At 36.9% G+C, this 24028-nt stretch overlaps 1 protein-coding gene across 2 annotated transcripts in view; it reads left to right on the top strand.

Moving 5' to 3' along the window:
- Positions 1 to 23304: 23304 nt before the first annotated feature.
- LOC137638423 (DNA-directed RNA polymerase II subunit RPB1-like) overlaps positions 23305 to 24028 on the top strand; it is a 28928-nt gene continuing 28204 nt past the window's right edge. Inside the window, exon 1 of one of the 2 annotated variants that reach the window (XM_068370485.1) lies at positions 23305 to 23422. The gene's annotated coding sequence lies outside the window, so the exon portion shown is untranslated. Of the gene's footprint in view, positions 23455 to 24028 lie in introns of both variants that reach the window. The other variant, XM_068370484.1, reaches the window with a different exon arrangement.

Here is a 24028-nt window from a genome sequence, read left to right as displayed (position 1 = left end):
GAATATCAGGCTCCCGTTGTACTGCTCCCCGTCCCGGATCCCTAAGCTCTTTGGTAAGATGCTTTTCAACAACAGTGGATAAACCTGTACGCTTATGCGTTTCCACCGTTCTGTCTGATGAGAAAAGTCCTCTACTAGGTACGAGCAAGCAACAACTTGCAAATGACTCTGATAGCTCCACTATGGCATCATGCGGAGTGGTTCCCAGACCTTCTGCAACTCCTCACTGAGATCCCGAGGGAGCTCCCTCCACGGCACGACCTTCTCAAAAAACCACATGCCAACATCTTCCACGAAGCCGTAGCTTCGCTTCGGCTTCATGCCTGGAGACTGTCGAGCACCTTCTCACACAGAGGCTTTTCGCAACCAGTTGCGAAAGGAATGGCTGGAAACCTCAGGAGATCCACAGGGGCAGTCTACCAGGCGGAGAGGTCAGGGTTAGTTTTCTGTGGTTGGTGTCGTGGAAGGGGTATCTCTCCCCTCGACGCCTCTGTTCCAACGATAGCGGAATTTCTTGTATATCTTCAGGAAGAAATGCTTCTCTCTGTCTCAGCAGTCAAAGGCTACCGCTCAGCCTTGAGTCTTGCCTTTAGACTGAAAGCAGTTGAAATTTCCTCCTCGTTAGAACTTTCTTTACTCATACATAGTTACGAGCTTACTTGTCCCCAGGCAGAGATAAGACCTCCTCCTTGAAACGTGGTTTGGATCCTCAGGTCTCTGAAGGCCCCCCCCCCCCCCCCCGTATGAACTATTATGCCAGGCCTCTGATTGCCAACTCACGTGGAAGATGGTGTTCCTGTTTGCGTTGGCTTTGGCCAAGAGAGTCAGCAAACTTCATGGTCTATCTGCTGACGTCTCCCACTCTAGGAGATGGGGAGAAGTAATCCTCAACTACGTCCCAGAGTTCATAGCTAAGACTCAAAATTCTGGTGTGCTGGACTCCAGGTTCGGCCCATTACGGATAGAGAGTCTTCGTTCTGTAACCGAAGATCCAGACCAACTGTTATTATGTCCAGTAAGGAGTCTGAGGTGTTATTTAAAAAGAACAACAACAGCTCGCCCCCTTGTGCAAGCTGCTTTTTGTTATCACGGGAAGGTCAAGAGGAGGGTCACGAGGAATACTATTTCCTCTTGGATAAGGAAAGTGATTGAGTATGCTCTCAATCCAGACCCTCCTCTGTCAAATCGACCCAGAGCTCATGACATCAGGGGTATTGCAACATCCCTGGCGTTCAAGAAAAATTTTTCTATGGCACAGATAATGCAAGTGGGCGTTTGGAAGTGCCAGACGACCTTCACCGCCCACTACCTGAAAGACGTAACCCACAGGAACATGGAAACCTATTCCATTGTCCTGTGGTGGCCACACAACAAGTGATCTAATGCCTCAAGCTCCTTAGTGGACAAGTAGCATAAGGTTGAGGGCTGAAGTTACCCGGGTTAGTCTGGGCTGAATGAGAAAGAATGTCTGGCTCCTTTCTTCCTTTCACCTTCTACCCCCCCACCCCACCCTCCACCCCCTGGGGAAACAGCTCCTCAAAATGGCAGCATAGCTGACCTCACCACTCTGCAGGTAAGATTCATTTCCCTTGTGCATCCTGAGTATTGATATATACTTTGTTACGTCTCCAAAACCTCTTGAGGGAGGTTATTGGATATATCTTAGAACTCATGCTTATCTTCAAGTTAATACGTAAAGACAAGCCACTAGTCTCCCTCACTCAAACTTCTGCAGGACGCTATCAGTGTGTTACCTTATAAATGCTTTTATTTTAGCGAGGATAGGGTTCCTACTAATTAGATCAAAGATCAATTAGAGAATCCCAGGTCATAGCCAAGGCCAGTTGATAGAACTTCCTCCCTCCTAAGACTAAGCCTCCCCTATAAATAGCGAAGGGGTTTTATCTGTGTCAGAACAAATAACAAATTTAGAGATCATTTGTATTTTTCTTAACATACAAACCTGGAGCTATTTATACAAATTGGCCCGCCACCCTGTCCCCCTAGAGGTCCTGCCAGAAAGCAAAAGTGGTTACTCAGCCGACGGAAGTGAGTGAGCTAGGTAGCCGGTCTACCCCAACCACCTTACGCTAACTAGCGGATGGGGGTAGTTATCCCTCACTAAAAATGTCTTGGTTAGTTTTTAGCTACGCCGAAAGTAATACCCCTATAAATAGCTCCAGGTTTGTATGTTAGGAAAAATACAAATTATCTCTAAATTTGTTATTTTTCATAAGTATCTTTTTCTTGTCTTAGTTTAAGTTTTGTTTAAATTTAATATTTCGAGTGATTTATTTTTGCTGTAAATTCTTTCAAAGCGTTGTAATTTTCTATAAAATATATTTATTTTTTCAAAGAGTGTATTATTTCGATCACCAGTGTTTCTTACAGAACTCTCTCGTATCCCTGTTTATGAATCGAAGTAAGAGGTTATTTTGAATAGTTCTTAATGATAATTACCCAGTTTGTTCTGAGTGTACGTAAGAGACCTTTGGATATTCAGTGTTTTTATACAGTATTGCCAACTGCGAGTTATATGATTTCTCAGAGCTCGGGTATTATTCAAGTGTAACAGATTTATGTAAAAACAAACAGGTGAGGTTGGAACTCTGGAGGTTGTGTAACTTGCCGGCAGTAATATATAATATGATATATATACAGTGTATATATATATATATATATATATATATATATATATATATATATGTGTGTGTGTGTGTGTGTGTGTGTATATTCATTATCATTATTATTATTATTATTATTATTATTATTATTATTATTATTATTATTATTATTACGGCCTTCAAATGATATAACCTCCCAAGTTACAAACTCATCTGTTTATCTTTACTTAAGCCTGTTATACTTTAAAAATACCCGAGTTCTGAGAAATTATACAATTCCCTGGCGGCAATTTATGAAAACACTGAATATCCAAAGGTCTCTTACGTACACTCAAAACAAAACTGGGTAATTATTTGATAGAAACTATTCAAAAACAAAATCTTACTTTGATTCTTAAACATGGATTACGAGCAAGTACTCTTAATTAAGAAATATGGGTGATTGAAAAAATACACACTTTACAAAAATAAATATATTCTATAAAAAGTTACAACGCTTATGCAAAAAGAATTAACACCAAAATTTAATTACTCGAAATATTAAATCCGAGCAAAACCTTAGACTAAGACAAGAAAATATTTCTCTATGAAAATTATACAATCACTTATTTCCCTAGAAACTAAGTTATAAAAATATTTAATCTTGATAATTAATGAAAATAGTTAACCATTTAACACTCTGAGTAAATACTAAAATGAAATTTGCATAAAAGTAATTGATACACTTACGTCTTTTGGATCACATAAGGTAATCGAACAGTTAAGCCAAAATAAATACACCACTTTTTTAACCTAAATTTCACTGGGCCAGTTACAAAGATTTATATTATACAAATACATTCATTAACACAATACACTTGAAATCACATTCAGTGGATTTATCAACGTTTGAACATACCACACATGATACATGTTGGAGAGAAATTGTTAATTGAAAATTATATAATCGCTTATTTCATTAGAAATTAATTTATAAAAATATTTAATCTTGATAATTAATGAAAATAGTTAACCATTTAACACTCTGAGTAAATACTAAAATGAAATTTACATAAAAGTAATTGATACACTTACGTCTTCTGGATCACACAAGGTAATCGAACAGTTAAGCCAAGATAAATACACTTCACTGTTTTAACCTAAAACTCACTGGGCCAGTTACAAAGATTCATATTATACAAATACTTTCATTAACACAATACACTTGAAATCACATTCGATGGATTTATCAACGTTTGAACATACCACACATAATACATGTTGGATAAAAATTGTTAATCATGTTCGAGAGGGCACACACTTGCTACATTTGAGAGGAGAGGGCGTACAAACTTTGGCTCTTTGAAAGGGACAGGCTGGATCTCTTCTGCTGCTTAAAATTTCTTAGGGCATATGTATATTGACTTAAAACTTCTAGATTATTATAAATAGATCATTCTCGTAGCTTGGGGACAAAGCCTAAGGGGACCAAAGCTGCCAACTAATCAAGTAGCAGACTAATACCAATGCAGAAGCGAGGCAACTCTCTCTCTCAGCTAACTCCGCCAACCTACTCCTCAAAACATTAAAAAAAAAGAGTAAATCTATTTCCAGAAATTTCATGTACTCTCTAACAACGTGGTAAATATAAGAATTGTGCAATCTCTCGTTTTTATACCTTGTGTGGTTCATACAGCATACCTAAAACGAGTTTACATAAGACTTTGTATCAAAATACATGAAGTAAAAAGTTAATTCTTAAAAATAAAGTAAATTTACATACACTGGCTTGAATGAAAAATACAATTAAGTGAATGACGAAATTCTTTGGTAATTTACATACAATTACTTAAACCTACATGAGAGGAACTCACCTTATGAGCTGACTATGTATCTTTTAAATACACAAGTAAAATACACGAATAAGATATTTACTCATCACTAGAACAGCTTGGTGAGATATATATATATATATATATATATATATATATATATATATATATATATATATATATATATATATACTGTATATATTGTCATCATTGTCATCTCCCACGCTTATTGATGCAAAGGGCCCCAGTTGAATTTTTCCCGTCGTCCTTTATCTTAAGCTTTTAAATCAATACTTCTCTATTCATCATACTTCACACTTCATAGTCTTTAGGCATGTAGGCTTGGGTATTCCAACTCTTCTAGTGCCTTGTGGAGCCCAGTTGAAAGTTTGATGAACTAATCTCTTTTGGGGAGTGCAAAGAGCATGCCCAAACGATCTCCATGTACCCTTCACCATGATCTCCTCCACATATGACACTTGTGTAATATCTCTTATGGTTTCATTTATAACCCTGTCCTGCCACTTAACTAAAAATATTCTTCTGAGGGCTTTGTTCTCAAATCTACAAAATCTTCTGGCTATTGTTTCATTGTCATACCACGACTCATGTCCTTACAGTAACCCCGATCTCACTAGACTGATTTATAGCCCGATTTATATATGTAATTTCAGGCAATTTAATTTCCAAATTTTACTTAACCTAGCCATTGCCTGATTAACTTTGTTCAATCTTTCATTAAACTCCAATTCTAAAGGCCCTGTATTAGTTATCATAGTTCCTAAATATTTAAATAATTCCACCTTATTAATCCTTTCTCCTTCCAATGATATTTCATCATCCAGTGCATATTCTGTTCTTATCATCTTTGTCTTTCTTCTATTCATCCTGAGCACAACCTCATGTGATATTTCATGCATTCTGGTAGGCAAGCTTTGCAAATCCTATGGCGTTCTGCTAATAAGGACAGTGTCATCAACATACTTTAGGCTCACTAATTTCCCTTGTTAATACAGTCCAATCCTTCTCTGACATCCCCAACTGTACTATGCATCACAAAATCCATGAGGGGGATAAACAACATATGTGACAACCCATTTCAATGAAGTACTCCACTGTTCACTGGACTCCATTAATATTAACTTTGCACTTGCTATGCTCATGAACAGACTTAATCATATTTACATGTTTAAGAGGATCTCCACAATAACGCAAGACTCCACAAAATTGGCCGGTGCACGCTATTTAAGGCCTTTTCATAATCCACAAATGCCATGAAAAGTGGACTTCTATATTCTACACATTGTTGTACATGTCATAAAATGAGAATTTTGTCGGTACAACTTCTACCTTTTCAAAATCCTGCTTATTCATCTCTCAGCTTTTCATCAATCTTTCCCTCTAGTCTCATTAGAATGAGCATACTATAATGTATATTTTCTTGACAACTGACATAAGTGTGATGCCTCTGTAATTATAGCAATCAGTCTGATCTCCTTTCTTAGCCCTTTTCACCTATAGCCCTAGCTTCCATTCATCATACCACATTCTACAAAATAATCTTGTAAGTATTCTGGGAATCACTTCATTTTCGGACAATATCATCTCGGCAGTTATCCCAACGTATCCAGGGGCTTTTCCATCTCTTGAGTTTTTTAATGATATTTTCAACTTCAAACACACTGAATACATTCATGGGCACATCAAGGTCTCGCTCAGCTTCGGCTACTGTAGTATCATTTACTGTATATTCGCTGGCATGAAAGTTTCTCAAACGTCGAAAATTCTTTTTTGTGTGATTATAAATTTGCTTATTTTCAATTTCAGCCATCGTATTCTCCTCCCAAACCAACTGTCTGTGTGGTAGGAACAAACTGACATGTTCACTGTTACACTAATTAGGTTTAATTGTCACTTTACCTCGGACACTTGCAATACAAGAAACCAATTATCCAAAACAATAATCGAGGGTGTGGATATTTTTTTTTTTTTACTATTTTTTTTTTACTTATGCGTCTTTTCACTGTAATTCTTGTGTTTTCGAGAAAAAGAACCACTTCACCTACTGTATTTGGATACCAAAATTAAGTTTTTTTTTTTTTTTTTTTTTTTTTTTTGTTCTAAAAGAACAATACAATATGTTCAGTAATATTCTTAAATTTTTGAAAAAAAAGGGCAAGGTTGCCACCCACCCACCATTGGTACCTTTTCTGCCTGACCCAGCCAAAGCATTGGACTCAAAGGAAGCATTAAGTTTACAGGTGAAAGGATTTGTCACTAAACTGAATATTAATAGTCTATTAGTACTTTTTAACATATTAATCATTGCCTTTTACTGATTATCAATAAAAAGAAATAAATGAAAGGAAAAAAAAGTTGTTTTATTTAATTAGTGGTATATATGCTAGGTTGTTATATGCTAATTTTTCGGGTGGTACTTTTATAATTGCGTGGACTTAGATTCGCGGTAAGTATCTTGCGCGAAATAAGCGAAAATAATTCCCGGGCGAACAAGGCTGATATCACAGTATATCAATCAATTTATTCCCTTCCTATCTCCTCTTCATGACCTCACTAAAGTATTCTATCCAACGTTGCCTTTCTTCGTCATCTGTTGTTATAACAGATCCATCTCTCTTTTTGATGCGTATTCGCTCCTTATTTTTTTGCCCCAGTAGAGATTTCCTAAATAATTCTATGAGCAATTCTTACCCCCATAGTCACTCCCTGAATTCATAGCTTTGTCAGCTTCATCTGCTTTTCTGTCTAAATATTCTCTCAATCATTCCTGGCTTTCCTTTTGATCTCACTATCAATACTGGAATAGTTACCATGATCTATCTTTCTAGCTATGTATGTATCTATCTATCTATATATATAGATAGATAGATAGACATACATAAAGACATACATACATACAAGCATATATACACACAAACACACACACACACACACACACACACACACACACATATATATATATATATATATATATATATATATATATATATATATATATATAACACATATATATATTTATGTGCACATGTAATATATATATATATATATATATATATATATATATATATACATATATATATATATAATTTATATATATATATATATAATTTATATATATATATATATATATATAATTTATATATATATATATATATATATATATATATATATATATATATTTATGTGCACATGTAATATACATATATATATATATATATATATATATATATATATATATATATATATATATATATATATATATACAGTATATGTATAGATATATACATATATATATATATATATATATATATATATACATTTATATATATACATTCATATATATATATATATATGTATGTATATATATATATTTACATTTATATTTATATACTGTATATAGGCTATATGTGTGTGTATATACACACACACACACACACACACACACACACACATATATATATATATATATATATATATATATATATATATATATATATTATATATATATATGTATATATATATATGTATATATATATATGTGTGTATATATATATATATAAATATATATATATATATATATACATATATATATGCATATAAATATATATATATATTTATATATATACACACACATATATATATATATATATATATATATATATATATATATATATATAAATGTATACATATATACATATGTATACATATATATATATATATATATATATACATATATATATATATATATATATATATATTTATATTTATATATATATATATATATATATATATATATATATTTATATATATATATATATATATATATATATATATATATATATATATATATGTATACATTTATATGTATATATATATATATATATATATATATATATATATATATATATATGCAGAAGAACCACGGGGAAAATGAAAATACGAAATATACGATTAAGTCCTGAATAAGTATCACGAAACTAGTCAGGACCTAATCGTATATTTCGTATTTTCATTTTCCCTGTGGTTCTTCTGCAACTGAGCATCACGTTTTCCTGTGATTTTTACGCATATATATATATATATATATATATATATATATATATATATATATATATATATATATATATATATATATATATATATATATATATATATATATATGTGTGTGTGTGTGTGTGTGTGTATCTATCTATCTATCTATCTATCTATCTATATATATATATATATATATATATATATATATATATATATATATATATATATATATATATATATATATAGATAGATAGATAGATAGATAGATAGATATAGATATGAGTTAATATTTTATTCATGTATTGCATTTGTGTATTTGTGTATATCCAGCTGGTAAGGTGAATTATACTCTCGGAATTTTAAGTAATGTATGTAAATTACATGTGACTTTCATCATTCATTTAATTGTATTTTCATTTAATACAGCATATGTAAATTTACGTTATTTTTTCAAGAATTGGCTTTTTATTTCACGTAGTTTTGGAATGAAGTCTCATGTGATCTCGCTTAGGTATGATTAAATTTAGAGGGATTTATTTTGGTGTTATTTTTTTTTATATTTAACTTTTATAGAATATATTTATTTTTGTAAAGGGTGTATTATTGCAATCACCAATATTTTTTTTCAGTATTTCTCTCGATTCCCTGACTAAGAACCGAAGTAAGAGGTTAGTTATTTAATAGTTTTTATAAAGTAATCACCTAGTTTATGTTTTGAGTAATGTAAGAGACCTTTGGATATTCAGTGTGCATATATATTGCCGTCTGGGAGTTGTGTAATATTCTCAGAGCTCAGGTTTTTTTTTTTTTTCAAGTGTAACAGAGTTATGTAAAATTAAAGCAGGTGAGTTTTGGAGATCGTGAATTTGCATAATTCTCCAGCCCTAATATACATATTTTTGGTGCCCAGACCTTTGGGATCGAGCGAGTCCATTTTAAATATTGGTGATAACAGGGCTCTGTTTTCATTAAATGTTTGACCAGTTTGGTGTTGATAGGATTCTTTGTATTGTCAGGATATATTATTTTAGTCACCCCCGTTATTCCATTTTTTATTTTTTGTTTGTTATTTTCTTGGGTTTACACATCTCGTTTTTCTTTTGTTTATTTTGTAACCTTTATTACTATACCCTTAAATATTCATTGCTGCTAATATGTCCATCAGTCCCCTGTAATGCTTTACCTTTCATCACCTCATTCCTCTGTAGATGATTTTATCTCATTTCCTGAGCTCACAGTACATTGTGTTAAATGTTGGTTTGTTTGTCCAATGAGAACGCACCCAGGTTTGTTGACATTATCGAAATAGTTGATTTATTGAAAAATATGTTTATTTGAAAGGTTGATATGTTATTATGATTGGGTCATTACAATTATAAAGAGTAATCCATGTGAATTGTGATTATATTGTGAAAACTGTATTAATTTCCCGAGTGGATGGGAGCCGGGACTTCCCCTCTCCCGTTTTCGTCACATATTTGTATTTTTTTTACCTTTGGGGAAGCTTTAAAGAGAATAAAAGTAAGAAATTTATAATTTGCTGGTTAAATGGATTTGTCTTGTCTGTATCACAATGTTATCTATTTTTTTATGTGAAGTTTTCTACAAAAAGGAACCATGGGACCTGCGTGCTCCCCCAAGCCCTTGTTTGAATCTGTAGTAGAGAGAGAGAGGAAATAAAGAGAAACCGGAAAGGTCGTTTCCTTTCTCCCGGAGTTTATTTTTGAGTATTACGAGAAAATTGAGGAGGCTATGCCTCAAACTGAGGGGCTTATGGCCCACATTCAACATGGTGCCCAGACCCGGGAATCAGATGAGAGTGAGGCTGAATTTACTGGATTCCCCAACGACATAAATCAACTTAGGAGAGCAGTGCTACAGAGAGAGAAGGCAACAATATGGCTGCGTTGTGCCTCAGAAGATTTGACCAGCCATAGCCGGTAATCCGACCTGGCATGAAATTACAAGTCTCGTAAAAGACTACGATAATAAGAAGGCTGACTGGGAAGAAATAATTCAGCGAGACCAGAATTCTATAGAGGATGTTGACGAGCTCCAGAGAAGAATACTTGAAGACCACCATTTTATGCAAGAGGTAAGAAAAATCCGTACTGAAGCAGCAGCTACCTTAGAGAGGCTGGGCAAGGACAGAAACTTGGTTGCTAATAGGTCCAGTGAAGATATTAATTCAGGCAGTGAAGTCGGTAATGAGGGTTTTAGTGTGCAATTGCCTAAACTCCAGCTAGTGAAATTTGGCGGGAAAATAACAGAGTGGCGGCCATTTTGGGACCAATTTATGGCACTTGTGGACGATCAGCCTATGCCTCTTGTTTCCAAATTTATGTATCTTCAATCTGTTTTAGAGGGTGAGGCTAGGGGTGTACTACAGGGCCTCACCCAAACAACAGCTAATTACAAGATAGCCTGTGAGTTGTTAGAAGAAAGGTATGGCGATCCAGAAAACATTATATCAGCTCACCTTCAAGCCCTAATGCAACTTAGCTCATCTAGGAGCGCAAGGACTGAAATTCACACGTCCTCTTTGCGGAAATTACAGGATGAGTTAGTAGGCCATGTGCGCAGTTTGGAGGCCCTTGGAGTTGGAGGTGAACAGTACGGGCGGATCTTGGTGCCTATGATCCTTGCTCTGTTACCTCATGACATAAGGTTGGACTGGTCGCGTAGTGGACGGAAAAGAGGAGATCTCGACGGATTGCTGAAGTTCTTGCAACGAGAAGTGGAAGGCAGAGAGAGGGCAGAGGCTATCAAGAGACTAAGCCTTGGAAAATCCGAGGAACCCAGTGTAGAACGACGGACTAAAAAGCACACTCCCAGTTCAGCCTCTGCCCTTCAAACTTCATCAGAAGAAAGTGGTTCGAAGACGTTTTGCGCATTCTGTGGAAAGCTGCATCCCAGTGAAAGGTGTTTAGGTATAACTAAGCTCCCCCTTGCAGAAAGAGAAGAAGCCGTGCGTAATCGGCGTTTGTGTTTTAAGTGTTTATCTAAAAGCCATTATGCCAAGGCCTGTTGGGCTAAGTGTTCAAAGTGCAAGACTGGGAATCACAACTCCCTTGTATGTCGGAGATCTGAAACGAAACCCTCCGTAACAGCTAGTGAAAATAACCCTGTAGTAGAGGGAGTGCAAGAGGGGTCAAATTCTGTGACCCATGTGGGGGTAGCACCTTGTGAGGTGAAAAACAAGGTTAATTCAAGGTGTTGTGTATTGCAGACGGCCCAAGTCAGGGTAGTAGGCCATCAGGGTATCACATTTGCTACTGTAATGTTTGATACAGGGTCAGATCGGTCTTACATTTCAAGGGAACTGGTCAAACGGGTCAAGCCTAAGTGGCTGACTTCTGAGTATTTATCATTTTCTGCCTTTGGTGGAGGGAAAGCCTCTAAGGCAGATTTGTGCAGTATTTATGAAATAATGAGTGTAGGGGCAAATGATCACAAATATAGTTTTAAGGTTGCTGAGATTGATGTAATTTGTCCTCCGTTATCTAGGTCCAAAGTGGACCCTAAGTGTTTAGAACCTTTTTCTCACCTTAAGTTGATCGATGAGTATGGATCCCATCGAAATTTACATATTGATATGTTGATAGGCCTTGATTTATATTGGAAGATGATGATCCCCAACCAGGTCATGTATCATGAAGGGCTTGTGGCCCAGGAGACAATTTTTGGTTGGATTTTGTCCGGATCCTTTAATAGGTCTGAAGGTAATATTGGTGTAAGTGTACAATTGTTAGCAATTGAGAATGTACAAGAGTGTAGTTTGAGTCAATTTTGGGATCTAGAGTCTGTTGGCATAAAACCCAACGAACTACATTCTGAGGCGATGAACCCTGACCCAGTCTTGGTTCAATTTGAGAATTTGGTAAGTTTTAAAGATGGTCGCTATGAAGTGGGCCTACCATGGAAATCTGAGAATATGAAATTAGATTTGATCAATAATGAACATCATGCTTTGAGAAGATTGGAAGGTCTCTATAATAGGTTAGGTAAAAACCCCTGTCTGCAGGAACAATATATTAAGGTGTTTAATGAGTATGAAAAGGAGGGTATTATTGAAGAAATTCCTTCCCATCAACGGGAAGGTGGGTATCCTATATTTTATTTGCCTCATCGGCCTGTGGTACGGGAAGGGAGCCTAACCACCAAGGTGAGGCCTGTTTTTGATGGATCTGCACGTGGCAGTAATGGAGTATCTCTGAATGATTGTTTAGAAAGTGGTCCTTCACTCAACCCTGATTTAGTTGAGGTGTTGTTAAGATTTAGAAGGTGGAGGGTGGCCTTAACAGCTGATATTACAAAGGCTTTTCTTCAAATAAAGGTAAGAAGGGAGGACCGTGATGTTCATAGGTTTTTGTTGAAAGAGGGGAACAATGTTAAACATTTCAGATTTATAAGAATGCCCTTTGGTAATAAGAGTAGTCCATTTTTATTAAATGCCACCTTAAAATTTCATTTAAAGAAATACCCTCTCACAGAGGTGGTTTCTGAACTGTATGAGAATCTTTATGTAGATGATTGGCTATCTGGGGCTGATAGTCCCGCAGAAGCAAGTTTAAGATTTGAAGAAGCCTATGGTATCCTGCAGGAGGCTGGTATGTCATTGTCAAAGTGTACTTCTAATTGTAAGACTTTAACTATAACTGAAGGTTCTAGTGAAGAGAGTGTCAAGGTTCTAGGCCTCCACTGGGTATCCTCCCCTGACTGTTTTACCTTTAAGGTTGAGAACCTGGACCCCTTTGGAGATATTGTTTGTACCAAAAGAAATGTGCTAAGCCTCATAGCTCGGTGTTTTGATCCCTTGGGGCTCATATGTCCGTTTGTTATGCATGCAAAAATACTGTTTCAAGAAATCTGGAGATTAGGTTTAGATTGGGATGAGCTATTACCCGAGGCTATGCAAGGCAGAGTTAAATTATGGGTTGTAGGATTTTCTGTGCTTGAGGCATTTAGAGTAGATCGGTACTTGTTTTCTGAGTCACCCTTTAAGGAAATTCCTAATGTTCAATTCCATGCATTTAGTGATGCTTCAGAAAAGGGTTATGGTGCTTGTGTTTATGTGAGAGTGCCTGAGGGGGATAAATTCAAGGTATCGCTGGTTGTTGCAAGAGGCAAGGTAGCCCCTATAAAAAGGGTTTCCCTTCCTAGGCTTGAATTACTCGGAGCCCTGTTATGTGCTAGACTCGTTGTGTTTGTGACGTCCGCCTTGCAGCTGGGTAAAGAGGTTTCTGTTCAATGTTGGACGGATTCCACAGTAGCCCTAGCTTGGATAAAGGGGGACCCCAATAGATGGAAAACCTTTGTGGCTAACAGGGTTGTTGAGATTCAACATTTGACACCTCCTTCATGTTGGCAGCATTGTCCAGGCAAGGACAACCCAGCGGATCTTGTATCTCGAGGTGTTTTTGCTGAGCAGCTTTTGCAGTCTGATATTTGGCTGAAGGGTCCTCCTTGGCTCTGTTCCTCCCCGCTCCCTCATCAGGAAGGCAGGGGGGCGGACATTCCTTCAGAAGAGATATGTGATACTGACACAGTTTGTGTTGCAGTTGAAAATGAGCCGCCCTTATTTGAATTCACCCGATGGAGTTCCTTTACAAAGGCCCTTAATGTAGTAGGTTGGGTACTGAGATTTGTTGGGAATTGCAGACCTTCGTCCCGCAAATTAAGTGGACCTTTAACCTATGGAGAATTGACGAAGGCTAAGGTACAACTGCTGTACTTTGTGCAACGAGAGGCCTTTGCAAAGGAAGTAAATGCTCTGAGTAGATCTCTCCCCCTCCCAAGGGGTTCTTCCTTGATTAAACTTGATCCTTACCTAGATGAGGATGGGCTACTGAGAATAAAAGGGCGCTTAGAGAATGCAGACTTGAGTTTTGAGAGTAAGCACCCTATAATAATTCCTGGTACCCACATTGCTTTACTGTTAGTTCGTTTCCAGCATAGGTTGCTCAAGCATGCTGGTGTTGCTACACTTGTATCCACGTTACGAAACAGTTACTGGATCATTCGCCTTCGTCAGATTGCAAAGAAGGTTTGTCGAGAATGTGTGGCTTGTCGGCGTTGTGATGCCTCTGCTTGTTCCCAGCCTGTGGGGCCACTTCCCGAGTTGAGAGTTAAGTCGGCTCCTCCATTCACGGTTACAGGTCTGGATTTTGCTGGTCCTTTATTTTGTATTGATTTTCCATCCAAGAAATTGTATATACTTCTTTTTACCTGTGCTGTCATTCGAGCTGTTCATTTAGAGCTCACCGAGTCTCTTTCGGTTGTTGCTTGTAATTTGGCCATTAGACGGTTTGTAGCTAGACGGGGTGTTCCAACAGTGTTCTACTCTGACAATGCTAGAACCTTTGTGAGTGTCTCCAACTTGTTAAGAGAACATTATGGCTCGTTGACGCCCCAATGGAAGTTTATTGTACCTAATGCTCCTTGGTGGGGAGGCTGGTGGGAACGCCTCATTAGATCTGTGAAAGTTGCACTGAGGAAAACATTGGGCACTAATTCTTTGTCCAAGAGTGAATTAGAGACTACACTTCATGAGGTGGAAGCTTGTATTAATTCTAGACCCTTGACATTTGTAGGTGAGGAACCCGATATCGCAAATCCTCTTACCCCTTCCCATTTCCTAATTGGCCGTTCTGCAGGTTTTCAGTTAGAGTTAGTAGATGATCCAGACTGTGGTGTATCCTCAAAGGATTTGTGTGTAAGAGAAGCTGTGCGTCTGGGTCAGTTAGACAAATTTTGGAGAATATGGCAGACTGAGTATCTTAGAAACCTGCCTTGTATGGTGAAGGGGTTCAAGCCAAATTGTAACCTTAAAGAGGGTTCTGTTGTACTAGTAAAGGATGAACGGGTGCCAAGGTTAAGGTGGCCTCTTGGAGTTATTACTAAGTTGTATCCTGGAAAAGATGGGGTTGTTAGAAGTGTTGAGGTTAAAACCAAACGTGGATTTATATCCAGACCTGTGCAAAATTTGTATAATCTAGAAATAACAGATTTGAAGGGTGAAATGGGTAGTAATTCCCAGGAGGAGAGACTTGAGAATCTTAGACAGGAGCCTGTAGAATCACCCTTAGTGTCTAATGTTGGTAAGTCCCGAAAGGGAAGACCTATTAAGGTTCCTATTAAACTTGACTTGTAGATTAAGGTAATAAGATAGCCTTGGAAGGCTCCGATGATGATAGGAGTGTTGAGACACTCCTATGGTGGGGAGGATGTTAAATGTTGGTTTGTTTGTCCAATGAGAACGCACCCAGGTTTGTTGACATTATCGAAATAGTTGATTTATTGAAAAATATGTTTATTTGAAAGGTTGATATGTTATTATGATTGGGTCATTACAATTATAAAGAGTAATCCATGTGAATTGTGATTATATTGTGAAAACTGTATTAATTTCCCGAGTGGATGGGAGCCGGGACTTCCCCTCTCCCGTTTTCGTCACATATTTGTATTTTTTTTTACCTTTGGGGAAGCTTTAAAGAGAATAAAAGTAAGAAATTTATAATTTGCTGGTTAAATGGATTTGTCTTGTCTGTATCACAATGTTATCTATTTTTTTATGTGAAGTTTTCTACAAAAAGGAACCATGTAACCTGCGTGCTCCCCCAAGCCCTTGTTTGAATCTGTAGTAGAGAGAGAGAGGAAATAAAGAGAAACCGGAAAGGTCGTTTCCTTTCTCCCGGAGTTTATTTTTGAGTATTACGAGAAAATTGAGGAGGCTATGCCTCAAACTGAGGGGCTTATGGCCCACATTCAACACATTGCTCTGACGATGCAACCGACCGTCGACAATTTTTAAAAACAGCACTTGGTTGCGTTCTGTTCCAAATGCTTTTGAAGCTTTGGATGTTTAACCACAATTGGTTTGTATTTAAGTAACTCTTTAATTTACGTAACTCATTGATCTTAGCTTATTGCTATTTACATCTCGGTACCTATTTATAAGTCTGTTTAGCTAGGATTGTTTTCTGTGTTATTGAACATCACTAAACGCCACTTAATTTTTTGTATATATATTAATTTTTATAAGCCAGACAGTAGGATTTCTTTATAATCACTTTCCCCTGGAGTTTCAAGAATGATCCTTGTATTTATAAAAAGCACCCTTCAGTGAACCACGTACTCATGGAAATTTGAAGAAGAGCCACTCGACCGGCTTGACTCAACTCAGCGGCGGCAGGCAGGAGCGTTCGAGCGGCCCACTTAAAAAACGGAATCGTGGAAGACGGACGTAGGCATAGCCCCTTCAACGTGGACGCCGTTTTAACTTAGGCGTCGGTTCAACTACCTGTTGGTCAACCAGTTACTGACCAATAGTATGCCTTGCTTTGAGCCATTATTTAGAAGATAAGCTTACGAAGACAAAACACGTCAGTGCAGAACTGAAGATGCACCTTGTTCTTAACAGTTTACAAGATGCTTCCATTACATCAACAATCAACCCTCAAGAGCGTGAGTACTAATTAACGGTGCTCAACCTTGGCCAAGGAACTGTCCCCCCTTTTTTTTCTAGCCTTTATTTGATGATGTGCACATTTAGCTAGGAAGTTATGTTCAAACTGTCTGGTTTAATCATTCGTGGCGTGTCTATTAACATAAGTTATGTTCCCGTTCCCCTCTATCAAGTTTGAAATTTTTTGCCCGAGAGGAATGTTTTCAAAGTAGTGAGTAGAACTTTTGGTGTTATTTCAGTCACCATTTTTACTTTCATTGGTTGATTAGTCATTTGATTATTGATTTACGATTTAATTGATTTGACCATTTTCTTGGCATTTTTCATTTTTCATATGCCATGCGGTCTTTATTCAAATTTCAATTAGGTAGTTTTGCTGTTTTTTCCTGTGTCAGTTAGGTGAAAATTCCTGCTGTACTTTATGGAAATAAACGCCATTTTCAGGTTGAAATTATTAACTGTTTTAAACTTGACCTTTACATTTTGAAATGAGTTATCTCATGAGGTGAGATATGACTTAAGGGTAAGTTTATATTGACGTCAAGCTAAAGCTATCGGTGTCAATCCTTTATAGAGTCCTTTCAATGACGTCACTGGGAATCGCCGGCGGCCATGCTGGAGGACATACAAAGCGAAAACATGGCGGCTGCTACAGCGAATATGGACAATGAGAGCGACTTTGTCAAACAATAGCCGGGTGATGATAAGCGTTTTTACGAGCAGAAACTCGATCTAATTGATGGCCTAGATTCATACCAGATGCAGAATTCATTCAGTCAAAATATTGAGGATTTTCCCAGTATTTCATACATTGATATGGTGAACTACTTGGTACTGTCGGCCAACCCAGTGTACACTAGCGAGCAGATGAATGCCTAACCATTGTGTTTGTGTTTGGTTACAAATGCTATAATTTATTATATACATATAAACATATGATGGACAAACTCTTGTAATGCTCTTGGATGATCGTTTTGCCTCCTTGCAATTAAATGCACAAGTTTAATTATTTTTTTGATGTTTCATATATAAGCTGAAGACCCCTTCGGGTTAAACCAGCTTTCAGATACTATTATTATTATTTATAATCAATGTTTATTCATCACATAGGCCTGTATGTCTGCACAATTTAATACACAAATTAAAATAAATATAGATATACACTTAATTATATATAGGCATGAGTACCTTGACGAAATAGAGACCTAGGTAAGTAGCCTTTGTTAATATAGCCAATATGGGCGCTTTTAATTTTTGTTTTGAAAATCTGAGATGCCCCTTTTGAGGTTTAAAAATTGAGATGCCCCCTCCCCCACACACACTACACACTGAAATGACGATGATACTTGTGAAGTCACCCATGCGATCGGATATAGCATGTTTACTCAGGAATAATGATACTTTTAGGGCCTAGCCGAGACTGACCTGATATGAAATTATCAGAACAGATACGTGCGTAGGGTAGTGAGGATTCACGTAGATCAGCCCGTGATATTCTGGTCAACCAGTCATGTCTGCGCTTGGATAATTCTTCTGTATCTTTGTCCTGATTCTGAATAACTGCCAGTATGTGGTAGAAACTCTTGTCATCTCTTTGTCCTCGATTCCTGCAGACAACATTACCGCAAAAACTGGGCATTGTGTGAATGTGAATGTGATGAGATGGCTAACTATTCAACAGTTCAACCACAGCTATTCACTGAACGCGTCTTTGTTTGTCCTCCAAGATGGCGGACCGGAAGTTTGATGACATATAATGAAAGGACTCTATTGTAATGCTCTACGGTATTACCTCCCGGTGGTCCTTAGCACGTTTTGACTTTTACAGTACTGCTCCCCCTAACTCTTTGTGAAACTGTCGTTAACGTAACTGATTCAGTCCAACCACACTTGATTGGGATTTACTATTCTGTGCCCTGGAGCAGCGTCTGAACATCAAGGTGATATCGGTGCCGACAGTCCCGGTATAGAATAATCTTTGGACTTAAATGTGTGTAGGGAAAGCAAACCGTCTTCGTTGTGGTTCTCTAGTTTGTCAAGTGTGAGAGTGTTGGCGCTCTATCCTTCAGGCTCGGGTCCGGAAATCAGAAACGGGGAGGCCTTTCCCGGAATTATTTCCCACAAATGTAACTAAAGCTCAGTGGCTCGCTATTCTAATGGCATGTGGTGGCCATGCAACGAATGCAATGAAAGCCCAAATCAAGTGTCTAGCCTTAAAAGCGTTAATAAACTCGGAAAAGTTGTCAGAAGAAGATATTGTAGCAGCTCGCGAACTTTTGCAGAATGCTGAAGCAGAATTCGTAGCGAAGCAAGGATCAGTTGTCCTAGGAGCTGAAGGAATGAAAGCAGAAAGGAATGCAGAGGCTGAAATTCGACGAATTGTAGCGGAAGGGAATTTGATTGAGTTGAAGATGATGACAGAAGAGAGAGAGAGAGAGAAAGCAGGCCAGAAAAATCACAAAACATGCGAGGGAAATGTAAGTAAAACAAGAGAGAGAGAGAGAGAGGAATTGCCAGACGTGCAAGGAAAATGGAAGCAAGAGAAATTGCAAATAAAAAGAAAGAGAGAGAAAGAAGACGCACAACATGCAAGGGAATTGGAACTGTTGAAAGCTCGTGCAAGGTTGGCAACTCCGACAAAGATGACCCCTACCATGCACGATCCCGTATTTAATGTGACGAATGCACAAAGGTTAATTCCAAAATTCACAGAAGAAGCTCCAAACGAATTCTTCGATCATTTTGAAACGGTCACGTCGACGATAGAATGGCCAAATTTTTAATGGCCTGTGTTATTGCAGTGTTCTTATTTGAAAAGAACACTGTGAACACTAAGATTACCAAACAATACTTCTTCACCCAAGGGATTAACTACTGCACTGTATTTGTTTAGTGGCTATTTTCCTTTGGTAAGGGTAGAAGAGACTCTTTAGCTATGGAAAGCAGCTCCTCTAGGAGAATGACACTCCAAAATCAAACTATTGTTGTCTAGTCTTGGGTAGTGCCATAGCCTCTGTACCATGGTCTTCCTCTGTCTTGGGTTCAGGTTCAGGTTTTGGGGTGAGGCATAGCTGTTAGGCCTAGAGTTTGCTTGAGTTTACACTCGGTCACAATATTCTATCTAATTTTTCTTCCTCTTGTTTTGTTAAAGTTTTTATAATGTAGGCTATATAGGAAATGTTTATTTTAATGTTGTTATTATTCTTAATATATTTTATTTTCCTTGTTTCCTCTTTTCCATGTTGGCGCCCTTGGGCTTATAGCACCCTGCTTTTCCAACTAGGGTTGTAGGCTTGCAGCTTAGCAAGTAATAATAATAATGATAATAATAATAATAACCCTTTCACAACTAATTTTCTTGCCACACATCTCGGCGCTTGTGTCCAATGTCCTTTGGCCTCACTCCATCGGATCATACTCATAGAGACATACAATGAATGCTAAACGTTTAAGCTTTTAGATTTTATCTTCAGGTTCAGGTTCAGGCTTTGCCTTTGCAACGGCGCCTCTATGTCTTTTAGTTTTGTGTGTTCCTTATTTTCACTAGTTTTTTTCTTTTCATCTACATTTGTTGTAGTACACTTTTCTTATTTTCAATATTTTTTCACAAAAAATGAATTTTCCAACTGTTTGTGCACTATCTTTACTGGTATGATTTAATCCAAAATTGCGAATAGGCACAAATAGTTAGAGCCTTAATACTCTTCTATCGAATTCGGTTTTAGTGAAATCGTTTTTACAAATATAAGGAAATTGAGAAGTTTTTAATTAATCATTTAGTATGTGTATTTCCTCAGAATGGTTGATCGCTGCCAGCATATTTTACATTATGTATGTGGTAATATATGTTCAATGTAGTTTTACATTCATGCTCTCATGTACGTTGTGTTTCTCTGCTTGCATTTACCAGATTATTATGTTGCTATTTGTGTGTCTTCGCGCATATTATTGCTTGTGGATGTCCATGTGTTGTCTGGCCCTTACTTTGATGTATTTGTTTGTTATTGTGCATGTAAAGTAGTGCATGTTGTAATAGTGGCTGTTTCTATTGTTTCAGGAGGTGACTCCAGTTTTTGTGTGCAATAAAACCTATAACCTATGACAGGCTTTTTATTTTTACAACAATGTATAGACGTATAGGACTACATTTAAGTAAGTTTGTGTATGAAGAAAATTAGCTATTTATCACTAATATTCAAGGTTATGAGAAGGTGAAGCTTCCCATGATTGAAATTTGGTTTTTATATTTTCATTAATTCTATTGAAGAATGTATTACATATTTAAGTAGGAAACAGGCAATATAAAGAATATAGAGAATCGGTTACAAAGCAACGCATTAACTTGTTTTGGTGGAAAAACGAAAGCGCTTGGCGCATAGCTTTTGTTAACAATATTGCGCAATTTGTGGCTCTTCTATGTAGTATAAATGCTACCAATGTTTTATTTTTGTAGGCTGTTTTCGCTAAAATAGCGACTTGCTTCGAGTAAGCTATTTTATTATTATTATTATAATTATTATTATTATTATTATTATTATTATTTATTATTATTATTATTAGCAGCAGTAGTAGCTAATCTACAACCATATTCCGAAAAGCAGGATGTTACAAACCCGGGGAAAATGACACTGCAGGAAAGGAAATAAAATAGATGTCATAACAATGAAAAGAGAATTATGTCAACCTGTTCAACATGAAACATATGCAGTAATTTTGAACTTCTGACGTTCCACCGATTCAACTGTTAGATTAGGAAGATCGTTCAACAATCTGGTCACAGCTGTAATAAAAGTTCTGGAAACTGTATACTGCGTTCGATAGAAATGATGATGATGATACACACATACATTTACCAAGGCACTTCCCCCAATTTTGGGGGGTAGCCAACATCAAACAAAAGAAACAAAGAAAGGGACCTCTCCTCTCTACGTTCCTCCCAGCCTGACAAGGGACTCAACCGAGTTTGACAGGTACTGCTCGGGTGCCACAGCCCACCCTGTCCCGTTATCCACCACAGAAGAAGCTTCATAACGCTGAATCCCCTACTGCTGCTAACTCTGCGGTCATCTAAGGCACCGGAGGAAGCAGCAGTGCCTACCGGAACTGCGTCACAATCGCTCACCATTCATTCCTATTTCTAGCACGCTCTCTTGCCTCTCTCACATCTATCCTCCTATCACCCAGAGCTTTCTTCATTCCATCCATCCACCCAAACCTTGGCCTTCCTCTTGTACTTCTCCCATCTACTCTTGCATTCATCACCTTCTTTAGCAGACAGCCATTTTCCATTCTCTCATTATGGCCAAACCACCTCAACACATTCATATCCACTCTAGCTGCTAACTCAGCTAACTCACCTTCACCACTTCGTTCCTAACCTTATCTTCTCGAGATACACCAGCCATACTCCTTAGACACTTCATCTCAAACACATTCAGTTTCTGTCTCTCCGTCACTTACATTCCCCACAACTCCGATCCATACATTACAGTTGGTACAATCACTTTCTCATACAGAACTCTCTTTACATTCATGCCCATTCCTCTATTTTCACTACTCCCTTAACTGCCCCCAACACTTTGCATCCCTCATTCACTCTCTGACGTACATCTGTTTCCACTCCACCATTTGCTACAACAACAGACCCCAAGTAGGCTACTTAAACTGATCCACCTTCTCAAGTAACTCTCCATTCAACATGACATTCAACCTTGCACCCCCTTCCCTTCTCGTACATCTCATAACCTTACTCTTACCCACATTAACTCTCAACTTCCTTCTCTCACACACTCTTCCAAATTCTGTCACTAATCGGCCAAGCTTCTCTTCTGTGTCTGCAACCAGTACAGTATCATCCGCAAACAACAACTGATTTACCTTCCATTCATAGTCATTCTCGTCTACCAGTTTCAATCCTCGTCCAAGCACTCGAGCATTCACCTCTCACCACTCCATGATGATGGTCATAATAATAATAATAATAATAATAATAATAATAATAATAATAATAATAATAACAATGATAATAATAATAATAATAATTATTATTATTATTATTATTATTATTATTATTACTATTATTATTACTGTTAATATTGTTATTATTATTATTATTATTATTATTATTATTATTATTATTATTATTGTTTTTGTTGTTGTTGTTGTCATTTTATTATTATTATTATTATTATTATTATTATTATTATTATTATTATTATTATTATTATTATTATTATTTCACCATGTTGTGCCATAGCAATGTCACCATGTCGTGCCATAGCAATGTCACCAAAATATTGCTATTTTCAGCCGAGTTTCCAAATTATCGCCAAAATATTGGTTGCTTGTAAGTAGAAAGTTGGTAACACTGACTAGCGATTCAGTATCGGGTTGTTGCTGGGTGATGACAAACGTTGTAAAGTTTGTCACTACCCTTGGTGTAAAATAACACCCCGAACTCGTGTGTAAGTGATTGCTACTTATATAAGCCATCAAGGTTAGTAGATGCTGATTAGTATGTTATCTAAGGAACAGTACTAATTGGTAATGCCTTTCGATATCAAATACGCAATGTAACCTTGTTTACGTTTGGCCGCCATTTCTTTTGGTGGTATGGCAATTCCCTTGGTAATATAGTCTCATTTGTGTTAATGCTGTCTATACTGTACATTTTTGCACTAAATTTCCGAAGAGATTTCGTATTTACTGTAAGTTTGACTTATAGTATATCGTTCAATGTTTAAATCAGTCTCTTCTTGGTATTCTCTACAGTAGGTTGTTGAAAGTGATTGCTGAATTTTATCATTTTCTCGAGAATTTTATATCAGCTTATGTTACTGAGCTTGTTCAGTGTCGCTAGCCGGCAGTTTTTATGCGAGGACTTAGTTAGGTTGGCAACTTGACATAAAAGTTTGTATTTCTCTGGCTCTGAGGAAACTCAAGATCCCACTGCTGATGTATTGATATTATAATTAGGGACAGGTCATTGAAAATAGCAATTTCTTTCCATTTTCTTCCAGTTCAAAGTTGTGAATATCGTACTTCAAAACCTCTTCACACGAATACCACCA

The sequence above is a fragment of the Palaemon carinicauda genome, chromosome 3 (genome assembly GCF_036898095.1).
Source record: "Palaemon carinicauda isolate YSFRI2023 chromosome 3, ASM3689809v2, whole genome shotgun sequence".
Taxonomy (NCBI): Eukaryota; Metazoa; Arthropoda; class Malacostraca; order Decapoda; family Palaemonidae; genus Palaemon; species Palaemon carinicauda.
The sequence above is the reverse complement of the archived record's forward strand: the minus strand, read 5'-3'. Positions and strand labels throughout refer to the sequence as shown.